Source organism: Carcharodon carcharias, chromosome 5 (assembly GCF_017639515.1).
Source record: "Carcharodon carcharias isolate sCarCar2 chromosome 5, sCarCar2.pri, whole genome shotgun sequence".
NCBI lineage: Eukaryota > Metazoa > Chordata > Chondrichthyes > Lamniformes > Lamnidae > Carcharodon > Carcharodon carcharias.
This window is the reverse complement of record NC_054471.1, coordinates 98384855-98409932: the sequence shown is the minus strand read 5'-3', so window position 1 is coordinate 98409932 and position 25078 is coordinate 98384855.

The window sequence follows — 25078 nt, the reverse complement described above, 5'->3', positions numbered from 1 at the left end:
TTGCCAATCTTCAGCCAATTTGATTCACTCCACTTGATATCAAGAAACGGCTGAAAACACTGGATTGTGCAAAGGCTATGGGCCCCGACAATATTCCAACAATAGTACAATGCTGCCATCTATCCGGCAAAGTGGAAAACTGCCCAGGTATGTTCTATCCACAAAAAGCATGACAAAACTAACCCAGTCAATTACCACCCAATAGCTTACTCTCAATCATCAGCAAAGTGATGGAAGGGCTCATCATCAGTGCTATCAAGCATTTACACATGAATGACCTGCTTACCAATGCTCAGTTTGAGTTTCACCAGGCCACTCAGCTCCTGACCTCATTACAGCCTTGGTCCTAAGATGGAGAAAAGAGCTGAGTTCCCAAGGTGAGGTGAGAGTGACTGCCCTTAACATCAAGGCAGCATTTGACCGAGTGTGGCATCAAGGAGCCCCAGCAAAACTGGAGTCAATGGGAATCAGGTGGAAAACTTTGTGGTTGGAGTTATACCTGGCACAAAGGAAGATGGTTGTTGGAGTTGGAGGTCAATCTTCTCAGTCCCAGGACATCACTGCAGGAGTTCCTCAGGGTAGAATTCCTCAGCCCAATCATCTTCAGCTGCTTCATCAATGAACTTTTCTAGCTTTTTCTAGCATTCTGACCCTTCTGATCATAGGGTCAGAATTGAGGACATTCACTAATGATTGCACAATGTTCAGCACCATTCATGACTCCTCAGATACTGAAGCAGTCCATGTCCAAATGCAGCAAGACCTGGACAACATTCAGGCTGGGCTACAAGTGCTAAGTAACGTTTGTGCCACCTAAATGCCAGGCAATGACCACCTCCAACAAGAGATAATCTAACCATCACCCTTGACATTCAATGGCATTACCATCACTGGATCCCCTGCTATCAAAATCTTGGGGGTTACCATTGACCAGAAACTGTACTGGACTAGCCATATAAATAGTGTGGCTAAAAGAGCAGGTCAGTGGCTGGGAATCCTGTGGCAAATAACTCACCTCCTGACTCCCCAAAGCCTGTCCACCATCTACAAGAGTGTGATGGAATATTCCCTACTTGCCAGAATGAAAGCAGCTCCAACAATACTCAAAAAGCTCAATACCATCCAAAGCAAAGCAGCCCACTTGATTGGCACCACATTCACCACTTTACACATTCACTCCCTCCACAACCGAAGCACAGTAGCAGTAGAATGTTCCATCCACAATTTGCACTGCAGCAACTCACCAGGGCTCTTTTGACAGCACCTTCAAAAACCTGTGACTTCTACCTACGAAAAGGGCAAGGACAACAGATGCATGCAACCGCCTTCACCTGCAAGTTTTCCTCCAAGCCACACTCCGTTTGGAACTATATCGTGATATAAGGCAATAAATGCTGGCCTAGCAAGCGACACCCACATCTCGTGAACAAATGAAAATAAAGAATTGGTCTAGCAGCAGCAGAGGAAGGTGCCAAAGAGGGATCCAAAGAAAAGGCAGAGCACGCATATTTGCCACCACCTGTTGAGCAGCAGATAAGAATGAGTCCATATCCACTTTATTTCTAAGGTACTTGCCAAGTTCAAAAGCCTGGCAAAAGATCAGCTAGAGATTGTTTGAAGAACTCATCTGCCAACAGTAAATGTGTTTCAAGCAAAGTTGGATAAAGAGAAGAAAGCGTTCCAGGTGAGCACGAAACTGATGAAGCTGAAGGGATATACATGATGGGCAGAATTTTATGTGAAATTACAGAGACGGGTTTCCCTCTGGGATCCCGGCCACCCTGATCTCGGTACGATTTTATGCTGCGGTGGGTAGGGCCACAGACGGGAAGCTCCCCCTTGCCCAATTAAGGCCCTTAAGCGGCCACTTTTCGCCCAGGCTCAATTTTTAGGTTGGCAGGCGGATGACAGCTCAGTGGGGGAAGGCCAGAGATTAAGGGAGTTAGATCTCAGGGGGGGCGAGGTGGGGGGGAAGCTGGGAGACCCGCCATCAGAAGCCCCCTTCTGATTGGGGGCACCCCCCCCCCCCCCCCTTAAACCCGTGACCTGCAGACATCCCTCCCCCCACCGACCTATACCCCAAGACCCGATTGACCCCCTCGCAACCCTCCAGGCCTTCCCTACCCTCCCCACCTGGACACCTGACATTTACCTTTTTCTCCGGCTCCCTGGACTTGGGCTCAAAAATCTCCTTGCAGTGCCTCTTCCGGCCACTAGAGTGCTATTCCTGGAGGTACTAGAGAGCTGCTGGCCAATCTGATTAGCCAGCTGCTCTCCAAGATGGGACTTCCTCCTGATTGAGGTGTGGAAGTCCCGCCTACTGCCAATCAACGCTCATTAGAGCGTAAAATGGCAGCGGGACACTTGGAGTTGGCAGGGATGTGGTGGGGGCCGAGCCCCTGCCACCCTGAATATTCTGGCCTATGTCTGTTTCAGGCAGAACATTGCAATACAAATTGATAAGCAGGAGATTAACATAGCTAAGCAAGCTCTCAGAGAGCCTCCTTTTTTATATGGAAGGCTATAAACAGAACAACAGCAACATATTTTTATAGCACTTTTATGTAATAAAACATCCCATACAGGAGTACCATAAAACAAAATATTACCCCAAGCGACATAAGTCAAATGTTAGGCAGAAGACCAAAATCTTGGTCAAAGATGTAGGTTTCAAGAAGCGTCTTGAAAGAGGAAAGTAAGATAGAGAAGTGAGAAATATTGGGAGAGTATTCCAGAGTTTAGAGCCAAGGCAACCGAAGGCATGTCCGCCAATGGCAGTGCGATTAAAATCAGCGTGCTAAAGAGAGCAAAATTAGAGGAGAGCAGAGATCTGGAGGGTTGTGAGGTTGGAGGAGATTACAGAGACAAGAGAGAGCCATGGAGGGATTTGGAAGTAAGGATGTGAATTTTAAAATTAAGATACTGTTTGATTGGAATTGATGTAGGGTTGATAGGGGTGTTAGAGGAATGGGACTTGGTACGAGTTGGGCAGCAGAGTTTTGGATAACCTCGAGTTTATGGAGTGTTGAATATGGAAGACCTGCCAGGAGTGCGTAGGAACAGCCGTGTCTAAGTCAAGAATGCATGAATGAGCGTTTCAGCAGCAGATGAGCTGCGAAGGGTTACAAGGTGGAAATAGGTGGTCTTAGTGATGGCATGAGTGTAAAGTTGGCAACTCATCTTGGGGTCGAATAGAAATATAGAAACTAGTAGCATGATAGGCCATTCGGCCCTTCGAGCCTGCTCTGCCATTCAATATGATCATGGCTGATCCCCTATCTCAACGCCATATTCCCACTTTCTCTCCGTACCCCTGGATGTCCTTAATATCCAAAAAATTATCAATTTCTTTCTTAAATATACTCAGTGACCCGGCCTCCACAGCCTTCTGTGTAGAGAATTCCACAGGTTGACCACCCTCTGAGTGAAGAAATATTTCCCCATCTCAGTCCTAAATGGCCTACCCCGTATTCTGAGACTGTGGCCTCTGGTTCCAGGCTTCCCAAACAGGGGCCACATCCTCCCTGCATCTAGCCTGTCTAGTCCTGTTAGAATTTTATACGTTTCAATCAGATCCCCTCTCATTCTTCTAAAATCGAGTAAATACAGGCCCAGTCAAACCAATCTCTCTTCATATGACAGCCCTGCCATCCCCGGTATCGCTGCACTCTCTCTATGGCAACCATGGTTGAGAACAGACTAGCTTGTTCTCACACTGTTGCCAGGATGAGGGATGGAATCAGTACCTAGGGAGTGAAGTTTGGAGCTGGGACCAAAAACAATGGCTTCACTCTTCCCAATATTTAGTTGGAGGAAATTTCTGCTCATCCAGTCCTGGATGTCGCATAAGTAGTCTTTTAGCAATAGTGGAGGAGCCAAGAGAGGTGCTGGTGAGGTAAAGTTGAGTGTCACAGCATACATGTGAAAACTAACACTGTGCTTTCGAGTGACGTCACCCAGGCACAGCATGTAGATGAGAAATAGGAAGGAGCCAAGAATCGATCCCTGGTGGGATACTCGAGGGAACTTTAGATATTATTATTACTTGCTATAAGACTTCCTTCCATGCAGCTCTGCCAGTTCTTGTTGAGGACATTTTACCTCAAACTTAAAGATGGTACAAACCCATAACAACAACCTATATCTATATACCACCTTTAGAACAGTAAAACAGCACAAGGTCCTCCATAAGAATGTTTTCAAACAAAATCTGACGCCTTGCCTGTCCTTTCTTTGCCATGATTTTGAAGCCATTCTCAATAAAGGCAGCATTTCTGCTTTTCCACATTGCCAAGCTTTCCACCATGATAATTATTATTTTTATTATTTTTGCCAAAACGTAGCACCACAGATTGACTAACATTGAATTCCATCTGCCACACTTTTACTCATTCCATTGTCTCATCAATATCCCATTGCAGCAGCCTTTGGTCTTCAAAATGATTTACTATGTCTCCTATTTTAATGTATGGAATGCATTATTACATCTATCGATTGATTCAGAGTGAACCATATTATTTAAAGGTAAGTTAGCTGGACAGTTGTGAAAGGAAAATATTGAAGGATATGTCATGCACAGTACATGCAAGAAGATATTACAAATTTTAAAGCTATATCTTTTAAAAGCGGACACTAAAAGCTGTTTGAGATGGCTGTAGCATATCATGTGCCTTGGCAATATTCAGCTCCAGACAGTTCTGAAACTCAAGCAAATATCTAATTAAAATATGGACAGTCACAGCCACTTGTGAAATTTCACACATCCTTTTAAGAAGTGTCAACAGAAGGAACAATGGACAATAGAAACATTGAAACTCATTGGGTGTTAGACAAATATCATCAACCTTTCACTGTACTGTACTCCCCATCCCAAATACAAAGACCTTGGCTGTCTGAAAATCTCACGGTGTGAAAAGCCATAACACAGGATGTTTACTGGTCTAACACATCTCCTTATTTGGAAAATGACTTTCGACTTGTAACAGGTCATGTGTTTGTTATCTGCTATTAAAAATATAACAAGAGAAGCTGTTCTGGGACAGATACCATCAGAAACACAATCTAAGCCATTGAACCAACTGCAAAACAGCATCACAGCCAAGGTAATATACAGCTATACCTTGAAGTGGGAGAAGTACTCTGCCCCAAACATGTTCCAACTTCAAGTTCATCTGAAAGTTGACATCTTGGCAATTCAACTACAAGAAGCCTCACAGCTTCTGAGAATCCTCTGCTTTTACAAGACCTCCACTCCAGCTAAAGCATCAAATTATCTTCAAAACTAAATAGCTGCTATGAAAGAGACTGAAATAATTCTAGGTTGTAACCATATTGTGCTTTTCTTCATCTGTATTTGATCTTTGTGCATGTGATAGTTTATGTGAGACATCATGTAAAGCCTCTGGAGCAAGTGTGTGATAAATAATCATCTTTATTGTTAAATTCACAGAAGCTTGCTGTTGGGATCATTTACTTTGGGACAAACCACTCTAAGGGTAAGACAGCACACAAATTCTGCCATTGACAGATGGCAGAAATGTGTAGATAATGCCAGTATGAAGCTCAAAGTGACAAAGGTACAATGTGCTGAAATGGCCTCTTTCTTTACTTATATTTCAAGTAATCTATTTTCTTTTCATCTGTGGTGGTGCCAGATCTCACTAGCACATTACTTGAAGCAACAAACGAAGCCATTCAGCTCTCCAGTGCAATGACAGAAGGATTTGTTTTCTCTAAAGAAGAGGCCTCTGTCAATGATACGGACCAATCAATCCTGAATGGCTTGTAATCACTTACTATGGAACTAGATGTGTTTCATGCTTCATCCACTGGTAATATCAATGCTGGTGACACACTAGGGGAATTGCAAGTTGAACATGATAAGTAGCAATGTGCATAGCTTAAGGAGTAAAATGACCAAATGCCATAAATAAGGATCATTGGACATTGCCATCTTGGTAAAATTAATTCCATTTAAATTACTAATTGTCACTTTCAGTCAATCACATGCATTTAATACATTTTAGATTAGCTTGTTCAAAGATGCCTCCATTTCAATGTGGTCACAGTGAATCATTTCCAATATTCTGGGAAATCTAGGAACGGAATACAACCTTCATTGTTTTTGTACATCTCAGGGATTGGATGTAAGTACCGGTTTTTCAGATCGATGCTCCAATTACCACCCATGTGTAGAAACGATTCAGCTGCAAATATTAATTACAATTGTAACAAGAAGAGTCAATAACACAGCAGTTGATGGTATGGCAACTGATTCCAAATCTGCAACCAGCTGGTTGCCACTAACTCTCTGGTTAAGTATAATCTCCTTTCTTAATGTCCTACAGACAAGATTAAATAATTAATTATTAGGCTATGAGATCTCTACTCAGAATTACTCTCCTTATCCTACCACAATTGTTAGGTTAAAAGCAAAATACTGCGGATGCTGGAAATCTAAAACAAAAACAGAAAAAGCCGGAAAAACTCATCAGGCCTGACAGCATCTGTGGGGAGGAAGACAGAGTTAATCTTTCGTGTCCAAATGACTCTTCTTCAGTGCTAAAGAGAAGGCTCTAAACTTCTCTTTGGCTCTGAAGAAGAGTCATATGGACTCAAAGCATTAACTCTGTCTTCCTCTCCACAGATGCTGTCAGACCTGCTGAGTTTTTTCCCGCTTTTTCTGACAATTGTTAGGGTTTTGGTGAAGTATTCCACAAATGCAAGACATTTCGTTGTTGATAATAATATGGCATATAAGATAATTATGTGAATAAAAACCCAAGATTTTCTAATATGCTTTGCTTGTGTAAACACCCTGCGAATGGTCCCACCACCCTTACATTTTGCAATCAACAGGTTTAGCATCAGTAGGACTGAGCCCTGTTGTCCAGATTTACCAATGAATGCTGAATAGAGTAAATTATACACTGGAGTTCACTTGGAATCCCCACTACATTTCCTAAAAGGTAGAAAATATCAATCCACATTATAGAAACTAAAATTTACAAAAACAAAGATGTAAACAAAATAGTAGACGGCACAATAATTGTATATACACAAAAATCTAATTTACTCTTTGTAAGTGAACCATATATATATATAATCAGCCCAACAAAGTCAGCAAGAGTGTTGTTTGGAGCTCCTATGTATGTAATGTTGATTTTGTCACTTATTGTCTCAGCAGCATCAACTACCTTTTTTAAAAAGTCTGAGCATCTTCATTTTATGAGAGAGTTGGTTCCGTTGAATCAACTGGCACAATGACCTGACCCAGGGATGTAGCAATAACGCCCCCTTGTGATTGATACTCACATTTTTCACATGTATTACTACAATTTCTCCAAGTTCAAGTAAATAAAGCCAACCCAGCAGCAATGAGTACGAACATTCATTAGGATGTCAAATAGTTCATTGTTTGCAGCAAGCTGGCTCAGATGCCCTGTCCAAAATCCAATCTAAGCTTGCAGCCTTGTTTTTCTTCATGAGTTTAACTACTCGAGAGTTATGTTTAGCTCAATAGTAGCTTTTCTTAACATATGTTAAAATACCCCTGTGGCAGCCTAGTCTGAAATTTCATACTGACGTGTTCAAACTGAGAAGGTCACTGAGAGGCATGTAACACAGCATTGCTTTAAGGCGGCTTTCCCCTTTGAAGATGGAATTTCCCATGAAGACCAATTAAGCTAAGGATCAAGGTAGAAAAGTTGCCTTGTCCCATGATGATAACTCAAAATTGCATCTTAATCTTTCCCACCCTGCAAGATGAATGCAAAGTCTCATGGAATGCTAATGAGAAAATGAATTTTTATTTACTGGAATCCAGCAACACAACGCTTGTAGTGAAACCCCTCTCCCCTCACTCAAATTTGTCCCTTTTAAAAGTATATCACTTAATTTACACATAATTGACAGTCAGGTTGATACAGAGCCACAGTGATTTAGGAAATTTGTGCTGTGCAAAGCCAGGATAAAACAAGATACCGGTGTCAAAATGCATTTCTGCCTAGAATACTGATGATCCCTGTATTTGAACTTAAAATATACCACCCACACAAAGGAAAGCCCTCATCTTAAAAAATTCATGAACAAACAAATCTGTCTGTGTTTCCTTGGCCTGAGCTTCTTCGGTTAAGATTTTTACTTAAGAAAAGAATAGCCTACACTTCTGACAGAAGTACCCTTCTAGTACACTAAACAAAGCTTACTGAAGGGAAAAAAAAACTTTTTCTGTCAGAAACAAGGCTCGCAACGATTTTTAATCTTATTCAAAAATGGGCATATACCACACATGGTTTAAAATGTGGCGAATGGGAAAAAAATGTTCTCTTGACATTTGTTCCTGTCATTGACCTAATTGGTGTTTTAACATGCGATAATCCATTATTGTGTTTTTGTGAAAAATGCAATCTGACTTAATTGTTTTTAATTTTGCAATGCCACCAAATGTAATAATGTATTTCTACTACCAGTATGTGGCTGGTAGTATTAATGCACAATGTAAAATATTCCTTGTCAATAATCTCATCCATCTATGTGACTCAACTCCTAGTTTTAGCACCTTGGTTAGTATTAATGTGTCCTAGCGCTAGCCAAGGATGATGCAAGCACAACTCTTATTCAATTGTCCCTTTCTATGTTGCTCCTAAAAATCTATCTGTGACTATTTACGATTTTTACTATATTTTTCATATCCTTTGATATTGTAATCCTAATCAATCCACAATTGTCTCCAAATTGTCTCCATGCCATAAAAATGCAATTCTGGTGGATTGCTCGCCCTGGCACCACACTCCCACCTACCACAAACCACCCCCCCCCCCCTCCCCCCACCAAATCCATTGCAAGAGTCAGCTGGCAGCCGAAGCACCTGAAAAAAGGCAGCCCCACTAGCGTTGCCAAATCTGATTAAATGTATTCCTGAAAGTTTCATCACATGATTTGCTCCCATGCTTCAGCCGTTCATGAGCTAACACATCCATCCTTGCCTTCCACCAACTGGAAAGCAAAAAAACTCATCACCCAACTGGATGATGTTTGACTGTGAGCCAAACCGCCTATTTTTCCAATTTTCCATATTTTTCTATCTGGTAAAGAGAAGAGTTTGAAGAAAATGACAAAAAAAAAATATATCTTTTAATGTCCCTCTGGTTTTTTTTCTCCAGCATTGCACATGGCAGTGTCCTGCACGGAGATTGATCTTCAATTCCTGGAGATTTCAGGCCAATCCTGGAGGGTTGGCGACCTTATGCCGCACAGCTTTGAAAAGCTATCGGCGGGCTAGACAGGCAGAGAGTGAGACTTCCATTCCTCAGTGGGAGGAAGCCCCACCCTCAAGAGCTGCCAGCCAATCTGCCAGCTAATTCCAGCAGCACCAGAACCCAGTAGTGGACGCTACCGGGACTGCAAGCATCTCCACAAAGAAGATCAATCGATCCCGGAACCAGGTAAGTCCCTTGCTTTTAAGACAGTGAGGGAGCGGGCAGCCTAGGGAGGGGTGCGTGAGGTGAGGGGATGGGCTTTGGATGCCAGCCAAGGAGTAACAAAGTGGGGGGGGTTAACATCTTGGGGGTGAGGTGCCCCCGATGCACAGAGGCACTCCCCGGAGGACGTCCACCCTTCCTACCCACCTTTTAACAAATTGTGTTTAAAAAACTGCCCACTCCCGCCTGCCTGCCCACACCAACCATATCATGGTATGGTCAGCATAACATTCAGGTAAATTGGCTTAACAAGCTCAATTGACTGTTAATTATTTATTTAAAAATGGTGGGCAGGCTGCCAATTTTGGCACCTACCCACCTACTGTATTATCGGGGACAGCTGGGGGCTGGACAGGAAGGTGGTGGGCTTGTCACACCTCACATTTTATGTGCACCCCAACCCCAACCAAGCTGAAAACATGCCCGGCAGAGGGGGCTGTAGAATCCAGCCCATTGAAAACCTTTAAATGATTAGAAACCATCTATAAAGCCAGGGAAAGCCTCGCATCAGAGTGAGTACCCTGACTTTAACTTGAAAGTCTCTGATGTTTGGGCATTGTGAGGGTGGAGGTCAGATCTTGATAATTAAAAGCTGCCACTCAGTCCTCCCTCGAATATGAATGCTTGTCTGTCAGTACAGAACACAAAAATTAACAAACTTCAAATGAGATTGAAACAAATCCATTTATGATTTTAAAAAAAGCATAACCACTCCAACCCTGCAGTTCTCTAAGAAAATAATCCAAATCCCATGAGCTGGTTTGTATAACTAAAAGTTCTAATCTCTCCTCTGTACAATCTTCAGACCCCCAGTATCCCCCAGCCTGCATTGTGGCTCAAATGCCACACAACACCCCAACCCTGCCACCCCAAAGACTTCTATACTTAAGCCTTAAGCTTTTGATTTGTATCGTTCCGTACATATAACCTAAAACGTTACTTACCTTCACACCAGTCTTGCTTGTGCAACATTAGTGTTTTATCATTGATGTTCCCCAGGTCTCTTTCTTGATCTGGCGTGGGTACTCCTGGAGGATTTAAACAGAAAACAGGATAGACTGTGATGGGATTCATAACAAAAACAGAATTACCTGGAAAAACTCATCAGGTCTGGCAGCATCGGCGGAGAAGAAAAGAGTTGACGTTTCGAGTCCTCATGACCCTTCAACAGAACTTCAGTTCTGTTGCAGGGTCATGAGGACTCAAAACGTCAACTCTTTTCTTCTCCGCCGATGCTGTTAGACCTACTGAGTTTTTCCAGGTAATTTTGTTTTTGATTTGGATTTCCAGCATCTGCAGTTTTTTGTTTTTATCTCTGTGATGGGATTCATGTTGCCTTAACAAGTATGTCCTGGAATTTTTGTTTGACCATCTTCAGGAGTCAAGGAAAAAATTCTTGGGTCATAGACAAACTCCCATTTGCAAGAAAGCATGTGGTTGGAACACTACAGACAACAATGTAACATTTGTTCTCTGCAGCAGAAGCTGTTTCCAAAAGAAATGTTTCCAATTGTTCACAAGAGGGGTTTTGAAAATTGAAAACATTGGTAACTGGTCCAAATTGGCCCTTAAATCAAGAGTGGGTGGCAATTACCACATACTTGACCCTGATTTACATGAAACACCCACAGGAACATGAAGTAGAAGCTTCGTGGGAGCAATGACTACTTAATGTCTGGTATTAATGGAACATTAAACTTACTTTCAACCCAAGGAGAAATCCCTGCTTCATTATTCTTGCAGCCACAGTTAGAATTCCATTAGCTTGGATTTTCTACATTGTCCCGCCTGATACTTGGGAGGACCAGCTGGGCGATGCCAATGTTTCCAGTGCTCCATTGAGTGGAAACATCCACTGTAAAGTGACTAAGCACATTCAGATGAGATGGTAATGAAATAATGACCCCAAATTTATGAACAAGCATAAAACAGGCATACTTGGTTGCTTGGCACTTGTGGAGAGGCTGAAATTAATTTAAAGAATCCGGCAAGTACTAAATCAGGATTTACATAAAGCTCATTTCTCTGGCTATCTTGGTAATTTCATTTCTTTTCAGCTGTTGCCAAGATCCTATTTTTTTGTGCTACAAGTTCCACTAGTGCACAGAGGACACAATGCATTCCTGTTAGGAATCTGCCAGTAGCTTCAATTTTTTCAGGAAGAAAAGAAAGAGTAATGATGGAAAGCCAGGCTGGCCATGCAGCATTACAGGCACATAGCTCCCACATAGTACTGTCTCCACACCAGAATATGCAGCCTAAGACACTCCACAAAGACAAGCATGCTTACAAAGACTGTATTTTACAATGAAAGATTAACTGTTGTGACCCAACACATTGCTCACCTCCATTACAAGTATAACACTGTCAATAGCTGTAAAGTTCATAACCCCCACGAGCTTTGTGTTGTTATTGAATCATTCCCTTACGAACATCAATCACATGAGCTTATCAGCTATTTAGAAGTACCTAAAACAAGTCATATTGTTTGCTAAAGCAAGAAATTTCAACCACTTGCCTTTGGGCAACTGGTCGCAGCATCCTGGGGCAGTGCAGTTTTGCAGATTGGCGGGCTTACCAAAGGTCCAAGAAAGCACAGTTTACACCATGTGGCCAAATATGTTCGTTTAACCAATGCTACCACCCAAATTAACAATGATGACAGTGATTGTGGCCCACAATTAATGTCTGCTCAGTGAACTATGACGGAATACAACATATGGCACGAAGCTTGGCAAATTTAACTTTTTAGGAATAATTTCATGAGACTTTGTCCATTAGTATGTGCTTTATATTTATGTGTTCAATAGAAGGTAAAGACAATGGAGATGAAGCCATACTTGTTGAGGGACACGGCATAGGAGACTTTGGCCAGGCTATTCTGTAGAATGCCTGTGACCTGCCCAGGTAGCCAAAGGTCTGTTACTAAAGGTGTACTCTATGATGGTTCTCCATGCACTTCATTGTCTGATGCGTACGCAGAAATTGTAATGCTGCAACGAGCCAAGACTGACTAGATGCCCCAGGACAAAAGCTAGGATTTTTCTTGTAGGTTAAATACTAAAGGAGCAGTGAATTGACTTGAAACAATAATGGGTGCACCATGGGAAATTGGAATAACCCTGCATAGATCCTGTGCTAATTACGTTATGCATTGATGAAATGCCCAGTATTGTGGATAAGAACCTGTAGTGTCATGTGGATTTCATCCATGATGTGCTAGGCTTTGGGAAATTCCGCTATTTGAAAATACCGCAGTCCCCGCTAAATTCTTTTTATTCATTCTTGGGATGTGGTGTAGTCAGCAAGAGCAGCATTTGTTGCCCATCCATAGAGTTGACCTTGAAAAGGTAGTACAGGGCCTTCTTCGTGAACCACTGAATTCCATGGGGAGAATTTTTAGCCCAGCAGGTGGTCACGCGCCGGACCGACTGAGCGTAAAATGACCCGTCCCGATGTTATTGCCCACTCAAGCAATATTTCAGTCGGCGGGCACGCACCGGAGTCAGCAGAACACTCACCAACAATTAAAAAGCCTATTAAGGCTATTAAAAAGTTAACTGAGAGTAATTTTTCACTGCCTGCCCAACCTTATGGTTGGCGGGCAGGTGAAAATGCCAGATGGCCTTTGCATTTTTTAGGAAACTTCATCCACAGGCGGGATGAAGTTTCCAACAGCAAATAAAAATAAAATCAGAATTTTTAAAATTTAATTAATAACATGTCCCTGCTCATGTGATATGTTTTATTTATTTTTAATTTATTTTATTTTTTATTTTGAAAAATGTTCATCTCCCTGAGGCAGCTCTGTGGCTAAGGGAGATTTTCAAGCCCGCACTCATGTGCATACGCAAAGTTCACGCTCACCCTCCTCCCCCCACCACCCCAGACACGGGCAGCGTTGAGCGCTGCTGCTTGTGTTACATGTTGGGCAGGCCTTAATTGGCCCGCCAGTGTGAAATCACAATCCAGCCCTGATCGTGGGCAGCGGTCGGTTTCCTGACTGGCCGAGCCCACCCGATGAGGGAAAAATCCTCCCCATATGTTGAAGATGGTCATTGCCTGGAACTTCTGTGATATGAACGTTGTTTGCTACTTGTCAGCCCAAGTCTGGCGTAGCACAGGCCTTGTTGCATATGGACATGCACGGCTTCAATAAAAGAGGAATTTCAATTGGAGTGGTCCTGGCAAAACCCAAACTGATGCTGCTGTGAATTGTCCACAGAAAATTAATTAAGTTGCCTGATACATCTGAGCACTATTGATTGGAGGATGTTGCTGTTGTCCTCCTGTGGCAGTCTGGACTAAAACTGAGAAATAAATGTTCAGAACCAAAGTGACCCTATCAGCTAGTGAAAGTGAAGTGCCTCTCTTGACATCTGTTTGCAGCTTACTGATGCAACTCTGTTTCAGTCTCGCTGGTGACTCTTAGCTTATGCACACATCATTCCTTAAACAAGTTCCACCTTAGTCTGTAGATGTTATTTGGAGCATATCCACGGGTTGTTGCAGTCTTTCTTGGTGTGACATCACTTGTCTGTCCCTTAATATGAATTCAAAGCTATTGCCAAGCAGCCTTAGTTGCTTATTTATGTGAGCAATTTGAAGGGAGAAAGGGAAATCCACCATTCTCATGCTCCAAGTACAAAACCATTCCACCCATGCGCAAGGTATTGTAGGCCCATTTCAGACCTTAGAGTATGGTTCCACATTCAGAGCATGGGATGGAGAATATTCTCCAGAAGCATCTGCTTCTGCTATAAAGGATAAGGAGTAACGTGGACCTTAAAGTCACGTCACTTTCAACTAATTGGAATATTATAAGGCAATTCCCAACTCTTGCTGGCTTGTCATAATACCCCCCAGAATGGCACATCATGCACACTGTGGACTCACATCTCCACTTATACTTACCTGCTGTCACAACCTGTTGGTGTAGTAGTAATATTGCTGGATTAGTAATCCAGAGACCTAAGCTAATGCCCTGGGGATGTGGGTTCAAATCCCACCATGGCAGCTGGTGGAATTTAAGTTCAATTAATTAATTTAGAATATAAAACTAGTCTCAGTAACTGTAACTATGAAACTATCATTGATTGCTGTAAAAAAAAAACCCATCTGGTTGACTAACTACTTTTAGGGAAGGAAATCTGCCATCCGACCTGGCCTGGCCTACATGTGGCTCCAGACCCATAGTAATGTGGTTCATTCTTAACTGCCCTCTGAAATAACTTAGCAAGGGCATTTAGGGGTAGGCAACAAATTCTGGCCTTGCCAGTGACACCCATATCCCATGAAAGAATAGTGGAAAAGTTGAAATTCCCATTGATTTCAGTGATTGCCAGTTTTGATAATGTAGTGCAGCCTGTATCAGAAATCTGAGTGACAGAGCACAACTTCAGCATTTCCATACTAATCTGTGCATTCCCAGCATCCTGATTGTGGTCAGTTTCCAGGAGATAATGATGGTGAACACTGATAAGTCGCCATTGACAACCCCCACCCCACCCCCTCTGCCTCTCCCCACTTCCCCACGCCAAGGAACCTGGCCGAATATTGTGCTGAAATATTGAGATAGCACAGTGGAATCCTAGGAGTTGGACAGGCAGCATGTTTATGTGAAATTTCTCTGTTATTTTAGCAAAGATATTAACACACTTAAAATGGACAATGCTGAAGTACCCAAAACCCATTTAGAACTGGGTTGAAACTCAGCAAACTCACATCCAAGCACTATCGGTGTACCTAAACCACATGGTCCTGCAGCAGTTCAAGAAGGGGGCTCACCACCACCTTCTCAAGGGCAATTTGGGATGGACAACAAATGCTGGTCTAGCCAGTGATGCCCACATCCCTTGAAAGAAAACATGTTTAAAAGTATCATGACAGAATTGATTTAAACCCAGAACTGAAAGGACAATGTGGGCAATGTGCAGCAATCCTGCCCACTTTGAATTGATTCTTTTGTCTTTCAGATAGATTGGTGACCAAATGCATGAAACCAGATTAGGTTATTTCAATGCATGAATTTTCAAATCCATCATTAAAATTCAGCACATAATTCACCATTGATGTTCAGCAGATGATTCAAACTCTTTCTACTCAGTTTGTTTATTTCAAAACAATTTAAAACCAGAGGTATTATTTAGGAAGCTTTTGTCTACAAATATATGTAAAATTATTTTCACATGTAGCATACATAAGCAGAAATATAGTTTTTTCATACTTATTTAATATGTAAAATATTATTACACATTCGGTGCAGTCCATGAATTCTGATGTCTGCAGTTGATTAACTTTATTTCAGTTTGCTAAAGTAGAACAACCATTTTCTATTTAAAAGTCAGGAATTTATTTTCCAAAACAAAGGATAAGATAAAGGTTTTTCCATTTCACTGGCATTTTAGTCGATAACCCAGGAAAACCACAGGGACAAGTGAATGTAGCTTAAAACCTTCCTTCTGTGTTGTCACCCAGCAGAACTACATGATGTCATAGGAGGAGAGGTTCTGCACAAAATGGTTGCACTTCTTGACCATTCTGAACCATTCAATAAGGTGACCAAGAGATGCCAAAACATGTAAACATAACTCCCTTCAGAACATTTAGGATTGTAAGATAGTTTTATAGAACATGTTCCCCTTTGTGCGATAGTTGGTAGATGAAGCCACATCTAACAGGTGAATAGATCAGTCCCTGTTGTTTGTTAATCAGCTTAAAGAAAGCATTTTTTTTTTGTTTGCTCCCACAATCTAGTTCCAGTTGAAGTGGAAGATGCATTGCAACTGAGCAGGCTGCCCTCTATCACCAAGGAAAACAAAATTATTACATGGTTTAAAATTAACTGTCAACTCACATTACAGGGCCAGCATTACGCCCATTGCTCTTGGTGGGAAAGTGACCAGACACAGCTTCAGGTAATTTGTACCCTTTGTTTAGGACTCAGTACCCAAAGGGAAAAGCTGACACATTGCAAAGTCAAAACGATTTAAATCTGATTTGATGTCCAATTGCATACTTCCAATCGATCAAGAAAACAAAGAAAAGTAGATTGAGCCCTGAATCCCATTTGATGTCAGTTTTGCTTTGGTTACATATAAAAAACTTTTCTTCCACTTTTGGTGTCTGAGAAATCAACTGCCTCCTCCTTCCATCGCTTGATCTTAAATATTGCCTGGTATGTATAAACGTTTGATCACGTCCAGTAAAAGTTGCTGGTATTGTTCGTGTCTCAATGTTACCACATGAGGAGGGGGGTGAAATGACTCCCCTATTCTATCATGTAACAGGGCTTTTTTTGTAAATTTAGAGAAGTAGAGTGTTCACTGATGACTGCGCAATGCTCAGCACAATTTGCAATTCCTCAGATACTGAAGCAGTCCATGTCTAAATGCAGCAAGACATGGACAATGTCCAGACTTAGGCTGACAAGTGGCAAGGAACATTTGTGCCACACAAGTGCCAAGCAGTGACCATTGTTATGATCCTAGCTGATGCTACCCCTGGAAAAGCCTAATATTAGGGTGGAACCCAGCTTGATAGATCCTAATTTTTACTTTTTGTATAGATGTGTGAAGAGTGGCTACTGAACAAGTTAATGAACTTGTAACAAAAGAATAAAACATTTACTTAACAGAAAAAGATGAAGTATACTATAATAGTCCTTCACCCGTAACTATACCTTTATAGGTATATATAGATTTGTAAGCATAACACAGGTTGCAAAAGCTATCTTATCCTTTAATGTTCACAGTAAGTACCACAGTCCATGTAAACCAATAGGCAACCTATGATCAGATGCACAACGCACTGAAACCAAGTGGCAGATGCCAACCCAAACAGATGCTATGGATTTCTCCTCAGCTCCCCCCCAGACACTTGTCACACTATGAGCCAATCAGTCTCACTGAACTCAGTCTTTCATACGAGGGCTTCCAATCTCCACTCTCTAAGAACTTGCTTTAGAATCTTCTCCCAAACTGATACTTACTCTCAGACAACTTCCACAAGGGTCCATCTCCAGGGTTTCAAACCTCCTTCTGATGTTCCTCTCCCATGGGTCACCACATGCATTCAAGCTTTCTTCCACACGGTATCTCCCACCAACTCAGCTGTCAACAGTACACTACTGCTTCATATGCCCATAGCAAAGAGTTACAGACCTTCAGCCATCGCTTTGGATCTTCTGGCCTCTCACTTTACATCTGCTTCCTGCAGCTTTTCTCTTTAAGCTTGAAACTTGGAGCGTTCTATGCTCCTCATTCTTAACTTCACTGAACAGGGCCTTTTCCAGGGTCCTGTCCTTCCTTGGACTAGAAGGTCTTCTTGGGACTTTCTCCTGTTTCTATTTCCCTCCTTCTGCAGTTTCCTCTCCTGTCCAGCTTCTCTTGAGTCTTGGCTTCAATTTCAGTTTGGAACTTGCTATCTGACCTTCTGCTGTCCAGTCTCTCTCTGGCAGAATAAACCCAAACTGCTTCTTTTTCTCTCTGTCTCTGTGCTTGTGTATGTGTGCATGCCTCTCTGGTTTTCTGTTGCTCAGCAACAGCACAGTTTTTTTTTCCTACTCTTGTGTTTGCTTTAACTTCTCAGAGTTGTAAAACTCATTAGAAATGCAGGTGTATAAAGAGCTTTAGACCTGCTGTCTCCACTCAAAATGATACTAGATCCCAGGGTTCACCTTTTAAAGTGAAACTAAATCTCAACTTGACCTTTTCTGAACATAGAAAATATGGATATATAAATCAAACTTAAACTTTAAAGCTAAAACTCATTCCTAACACCCACAAATACAAATATAACCTACTTAAACTGTCTCTAATTCCTAACAGCTTTCTCTTTGGAAGAAAGAAAGCTTCACAACTGTGAAGGTTTCTTTACATAGGCCTTACATCCACCTCGCACAAACTTAACATCACAAACCTCTAACAATGGCTTATTACATTCTATACAAATAAATATTCCAACTCCTTTCACAATTACATGCTATATTGTACAATTACAAAGTAATAAGATTAGTAGGATTTGTACATCATAGCATTATCATAACTCAACTCTTAAGTTTTTGTTTCCTCTTATTCCCAGCCTTTAACTTAGCACAGAATGTTTCATTTAAGTCTACAGCCCGATCATCCTTTTTGTTAGCTGTAGGTGTAATTCCATCTTCAAGCTCTTTTCCCAAACTCAAATGAGGCAAATTCTCATTTCGATTTAGCAAAGTCAAAATGGCATTTCTGTGAGTTAACATTTAATTTCTTCTCTGAACAAAATCTCTTTTTGCCATTTCAAGAGCGTTATCAAGATGCTTGTTATGTTCACACAAAAGGGTTTCATACCCCTGCTTGCTTTGATCATTACACTTTTTTGTGATCTTGTTGTTTCTCACAATTCCATTTCGAACGGGCCTTTTCTACTTCTTTTTGAGCAGCGTCAATTATATTATCCTTTTGAAGTTTCATAGTTTGTTCTAACGCTTCAACACTGTTACATAACCCATGAACTATATCATTCCACTCCATTACATGTTTTGATGGTCTTTTGCAAACTGCCCACTTGCCTGGATTCCAACTGCTGTATTTTGCATATCAGCACCAGCAAACACTTGCAAATCAGTGTCTCTTGTCACTGACCTGGAAGAATCATTTTGCACTTTCAGCCCTTTTTGTTGACTATTCCTAATTTCCAATTCTGCAGGCACTTCAGTTGTTTTTGCACTACCCATTACTGAGGTTGATACACCAGTAATGTTACTTGGGTCAGTTCTTCGTTCACTGGACCACAATCCAGTAAAGAATTTTTACTCACAAAAACAACTTCAGAACTGTAACACCTCCATATCACACACCTTCTCTTTCACCTTCTCCAGTTTGCATTGAAGTTTGAGAATCTCATTACCCTTTTCACAACAAAGTTCAAACAGTTCATTAGTCCTGGTTTTCAATTCTATATTCAGCCAATTATTCTAAGCCACCAACAATTCCTTTTCTTGTTCAAGGCTGTTTCCATGATACTTCATAGAGACTACTGATGCTTGAAGTTCATCAAGTTTTATCTGAAGATTGAGCTTTGTTAAATTTGCTTCTACAAGTCTATCAGTTAGATGTTTCAAGTCCTCAGTCAAGTGTTCTACTTTTTGTGATTGCTTCTCAAATGTTCTCACCAATTCTCTTCTTTCATTAGCAAACTCTTCTTTTGTACATGAAAATTGGTTTTCTGCATTGATCAGGTTTTCCTTCAATTGCTTGTTATCTGCAATAGGTGTTTCATTTTTGGCATAGTAGTTTTCTGAAGTTCGTTAAGTTCAGCATGGTCAACTGGCTGCTGCACTACAGTCGTCGCCACACTACCATCTCCACTCGCCAAGAGTGGGGAGAGTGTGGAGACTTCATTTAAAAATAAAACAGTGGGGGAATGTGGAGACTTCATTTTTAAAAACGAGCAGGGAGAGTGTGGAGACTTCATTTAAAAATAAAAGAGCAGGGAAGCGTGTTGAGACTTCATTTTAAATAACGAGCAGGGAGAGCAGATGATTGTTGAGTAGGATTAGTGAGCATTTCTCGTCTTTAAAGTAAAATTAAGGTCTTTAGTTTGTGTTTAGGTCTCTAGTCCTTATTTTCTCTTTCTTAAAAATATCTTATTAAGTATAAGGTCAATACTGGCGTGTAAAATTTAATTACAATAAAGTGTAAAGAGCGGGAGAATCTTCAAGCGCAAAGAGCAGGGATACTAGAGTGATTAATTAATAAATTGTATAAAATACGATAGTGATGACAGGACAGGTGATGTGTTGCTGCAGCGGCATGTGGGTGCTGCTGCACGCCAAGGTGATCCGGAGCAAACACATCCGTAGTAAGTGTTTGCAGCTCAAGGAACGTCGGATCCGAATTAAGGAGCTGCAGTCCGAGCTGCAGAAATTGCGCCACATCAGGGAGGGGGAAAATTACCTGTACACTTTGCTCCAGGAGGCGGTCACTCCCCTCAGATTAGGTCATTCAAGGTTGGTCTATGATCAGGGACAGGAGGGTTTGACTGCAGGTGAGACAGGTATGGGGACCCAGGAGGTAGCATTCGAGGAACTTAAGCCCCTGCAATTGTCCAACAGTTACGAGGTTCTTGCAAGCTGTGTGCATGAGAGCAGGGACTGCATGGAGGATGAGGAACTGACACGGCACCATGGTATAGGGAGCCATTCAAGTGGGTGGAGGAAATAGCAATGTAGTAGTGGTAGGGCACAGTATAATTAGGGAGATAGATACTATTCTCTGCTGCTGTGAGCATGAGTCCCGAAGGCTGTGTTGTCTGCCTGATGCTCTCCTCAGGGCTGCAGAGGAACTTGGAGTGGGAGGGGAGGGATCCAGTTGTTGTCGTCCACGTTGGTACCGACAATATTGATAGGACTAGAAAGGAGGTTCTGCTGAAAGAATTTGAACATTTAGGAGCTAAATTAAAAAGCAGAACCTCCAAGGTAATAATCCCTGGATTGCCACCTGAGCCATGGGCAAACTGGCATAGGGTAAATAAGGTCAAGGAGCTAAATGTGTGGCTTAAAGATTGGTGTGGGAGGAATGGGTTTCAGTTCTTGGGGCACTGACACCGGTACTGGGGTAGAAGGGAGCTGTTCCAGTGGGACAGACTTCACTTGAACCATGCTGGGACCAGTTACCTGGTGAATCAAGTAACTAGGACTGTAGAGAGGGCTTCAAACTAAAAAAGCTGGGGAGGGTTTTGGAGAGGAAATATGTAGGCTTACAAAGCAAAAGGCAATGGCAGCATTGCAGGGCAGCTATTTAGGTAATGATACCTAGGGTGTGACAAGAAGGGACAGAGTGTACAAAAATAACAAAACAGCAGCAAGTAGGGTCAAAGTTGGGGGGGGTGGATGGTAAAAAGGCAAAATTAATGGCTCTTTACTTAAAGTTGTTTCATTTGCAACTGGATCTTAGCTAACTCAATTGACTCACACCCTGGAGAACGTGATCTTTCTGGTATCCCTTCCCGTTTCAAATGCTGCGCTATTATCTCAACTATGTCTGCTTTCTTCACTCCTTCGGGTAATTCTAATTCTAGATTATCTGCTAATTCCATTATCTTACTCTTGATTAATTTCTGAAAACCAGTGAGGGTTACATCTTCCATCTGTAAAAAAGCCGTAGCAACATTCAAAGGCATTTCGAATGCTAACCCATATAAAATACTGCACAGTAACTGCAATTCCTGACTTCAGTGCTTCAGTACCACCACAAATTTGTTTTAAAGGGTACACAGACCCACCAATATTCAAAGATTTCCAATCCCACAAGAGATCCCACCTTATAACAATAATCTCAGACCAATTATTATTCCATGTCCAATCAACTGCTGCCCGCGTTTCAAGTCCCACAAGAGCCCCCACTTTGTTATGAAACCAACTAATTGTACCACTGGGCAAGCCTCATCCTAGGGTAGAATCCAGCTTGATAGATTCTAACTTTTACTTTTTGTTTAGGTGCATGGAAAGTGGCTACTGAACAGAGTCACCAGAGTCAGCTAATGAACTTTTAACAAAAGAATAAAACATTTATTAAACAAGAAAAGATTAATTATATTACAATGCCCCTTCACCCACAACTATACTTTCACAGATATATACAGATTTGTAAGTTTAGCACAAGTCGCAGAAGCTATCTTATCCTCTAATGTTCACAGTAAGTACACAGTCCATGTAAACCAGTAGCCGCCCTGTGGTTAGCACACACTCTGAAACCAAGTGACAGATGCCATTCCAAACAGATACAATGGATCTCTCCTCAACTACCCCCAGACGCTTGTTACACCATGAGCCAACCAGTCTCACTGAACTCCATCTTTCACACCAGGGTTTCCAATCTCCACTCTCCAAGGACTTGCTTTGGAATCTTTTCCCAAACCAATGATTTCCCTCAGATGCCTTCTGCCAGGGTCCAGCTCCAGGATTTCGAACCCTCCTTCTGATTTTCCTCTCCCTGGGTCACCACATGCATTCAAGCTTTCTTCCACTCACTCCCTTCCCGACTCAGCCGTCAACAGTACACCACTGCTTCATATGCCCATAGCAAAGAGTTTCAGACCTTCAGTTGTCTCTTTGGGCCTTGTGACCTCTCACTTTAAATCTGCTTCCTGCAGCTTTTCTCTTTAAGCTTGAAGCTTGGAGCCTTCCTCTACTCCTCAATCTTAACTTCACTGAATCAGGCCTTTTTCAGGTTCTGGTCCTTCCTTGGACTAGAAGGCCTTATTGGGACTTCTTCCAGTTTCTGTTTCACTCCTTCTGCAATTTCCTCTCCCATTGAGCTTCTCTTGTTTCTTGGCTTCAACTTCAGCTTGGGACTTGCTATCTATCCCTCTGCTGTCAAGTCTATCTCTGACAGCTGTTCTCAACTGAACTCAAACTGCTTTCAACTGAACTCAGACTGCTTCTTTTTCTCCTTGTCTCTGCGGGCATAATCATCCCAAAGTTACATTAAGTGCAGTAGTAAGCATGGTGAAACAACATGTTATCCATCAGCCGCAATGGCTGCTTTTCACACCGTATCATCCCAAGCCCACCGTATTAATTATGCATCCCGGGAAACACACCATTTCCATGGCGGGCGCTGCTTCTTCATGATGGGTGCCATATTTAAAGTCCAGCCGCGCACTCACATCTAGTACCTTCAGCCCACGACTGCTGCAGGGAAGATGTCCACAGAAGGCATAAAAGACTGCAGCCCCCAAGTTTAATGGCATGTCAGCAGAACATATTTTGGACGCCATGGAGTCCTGCCAGGATGTCTTCTACCCCCACTCTGGCCACAAGATGGGTGGTGGCCTGATCAACCAGGATTGGGAGATGGTGACAGCGGTGGTCAACGGCAACACCCTTCAAAAGAGGGGAGCCACCCAGTGCCGCAAGAGGATGAATGATCTCCTCTGTTCCGCCAGGGGAAATCACTCTTCTCATCACTCTCAACTCTCACAATCACAAACCCATCACACATACACAGGGCCCTCACTCACTGCTCGTTCAAGGGACATCATCATTCACTCTCTCACGCACACCTTTATTGTCCTCATCTCTTCCATGGCACCACTCAACACCCACACATGCCAGGAATACTTATCATCTAGCCTGGCAGGCATTCTGCTTACACTCTCTCCATCTCTATTCATGCAGGACAAGCTGGCACACAACAAGAGGGAGGGGTCACAGGACGGTGGAGGAATGCCTGAAATCAAAGTCCTCACAGTCATTTAAAACAGAGCCATCCAGCTGGCAGGCAATGACCAGGACCGGTCCTGGGCTGATGCTGAGGTTGGTGGTGCTCTACCAAGTGAGGGTCCAGCAGTGCAACATCCGTCAAACAACCATGCTGTGAGTGATATGTCCTCTTTCACAGGCCACTGCCATACACTAATTATCTCTCCTTGCTTTCACTGGCATATCTGGGGAACAACTGATTGATTCCATGATCCAGGGCCTACAATCAAGCTCCGAAGAAAACTCTGAAGAGGAATCTGAAGGCACCCTCCCTGAAGACCCATCACAGTGCTCACCCACACCCTCCACTAGCGCAGGGACACACACCTTGTTGGCACCTAGCTTTAGAGTAGCCTCAGGACCACAATCTGGTGAGCACATCACACTATCTGATCCATAGTAGGTGAAGGCAGGGAATTCCCAGGTCCCCAGCACGCAGAGGACTGCTGGAACCCAGACAGTTGCTGAGTCTGAGTCAGATGACGAGCCTCTGGACTTGATCATGTCAGAGTTGCTGTAGCTGCAAAGACAAGCTCAGGGACACCAGGATGGGATGTCCGTTGCACTCTTCAGATTGCAAGACGTGATGGAAGAGTCCGTCTGCCTGCAGGCTGAGGTGATAGCGCTGACATGTCAATGCATCGAGGTCAACACTGGTACAATGGCGGCTGCCGTGGAGACCTTGGTCCAGAGCATTGCTCCTGCTCTGTTACATGGGCTCAACTCTATAGCTGACACCATAGGTGGCCTCCAACAGTGTGAATGTGAGAGGCAGCCCAGTCTCACTCAAGCTAACCCTTCTCCTCAAGAGGTCAGCCAGGGACCCTTGGGTACCAATAAGGAGGAGGATCAGCAGGTGGGCACCCCTGGGCCATCCATCCAGGTGATGGCGGGAGTGTCGGCTCTTCAGGGGACGCCCACCAAGGTAATCACAGACAGGGCAAAGCAGTCAGCAGGCTGCCTTCACCTTCCAAGGTTAGGAAAGTTAAGAAGACGTAGTTGCACTGCCTGGGCATAGGTGTTAATCTACACACTGTTCACTATTGTCAATACAGTCCCAAGAGTGTCTCCCTGCCTATGGCTCCTTGTTCTGATGAGCAGTGTTGGTCTCACTCAGATGTGAAACCTTTCTGTACAAGATAAAGGCAGGTGTCTCAAGTCCAGGGCCTCTTCCCTGTGCTCTGTGCAGCTTTCAGACCAAAGTGATGGTCCAGCCTCACACTCCCTGGACACATTACTGATGCCTGCACCTCGATGGTGCTGGTCATTGCTGCCAAAATGTTGTGGGCAGGTGTCACAGAGTTCCATCATTCTCTCAATGTGCTTTCAGCACCTTTAAGGTGGGGCT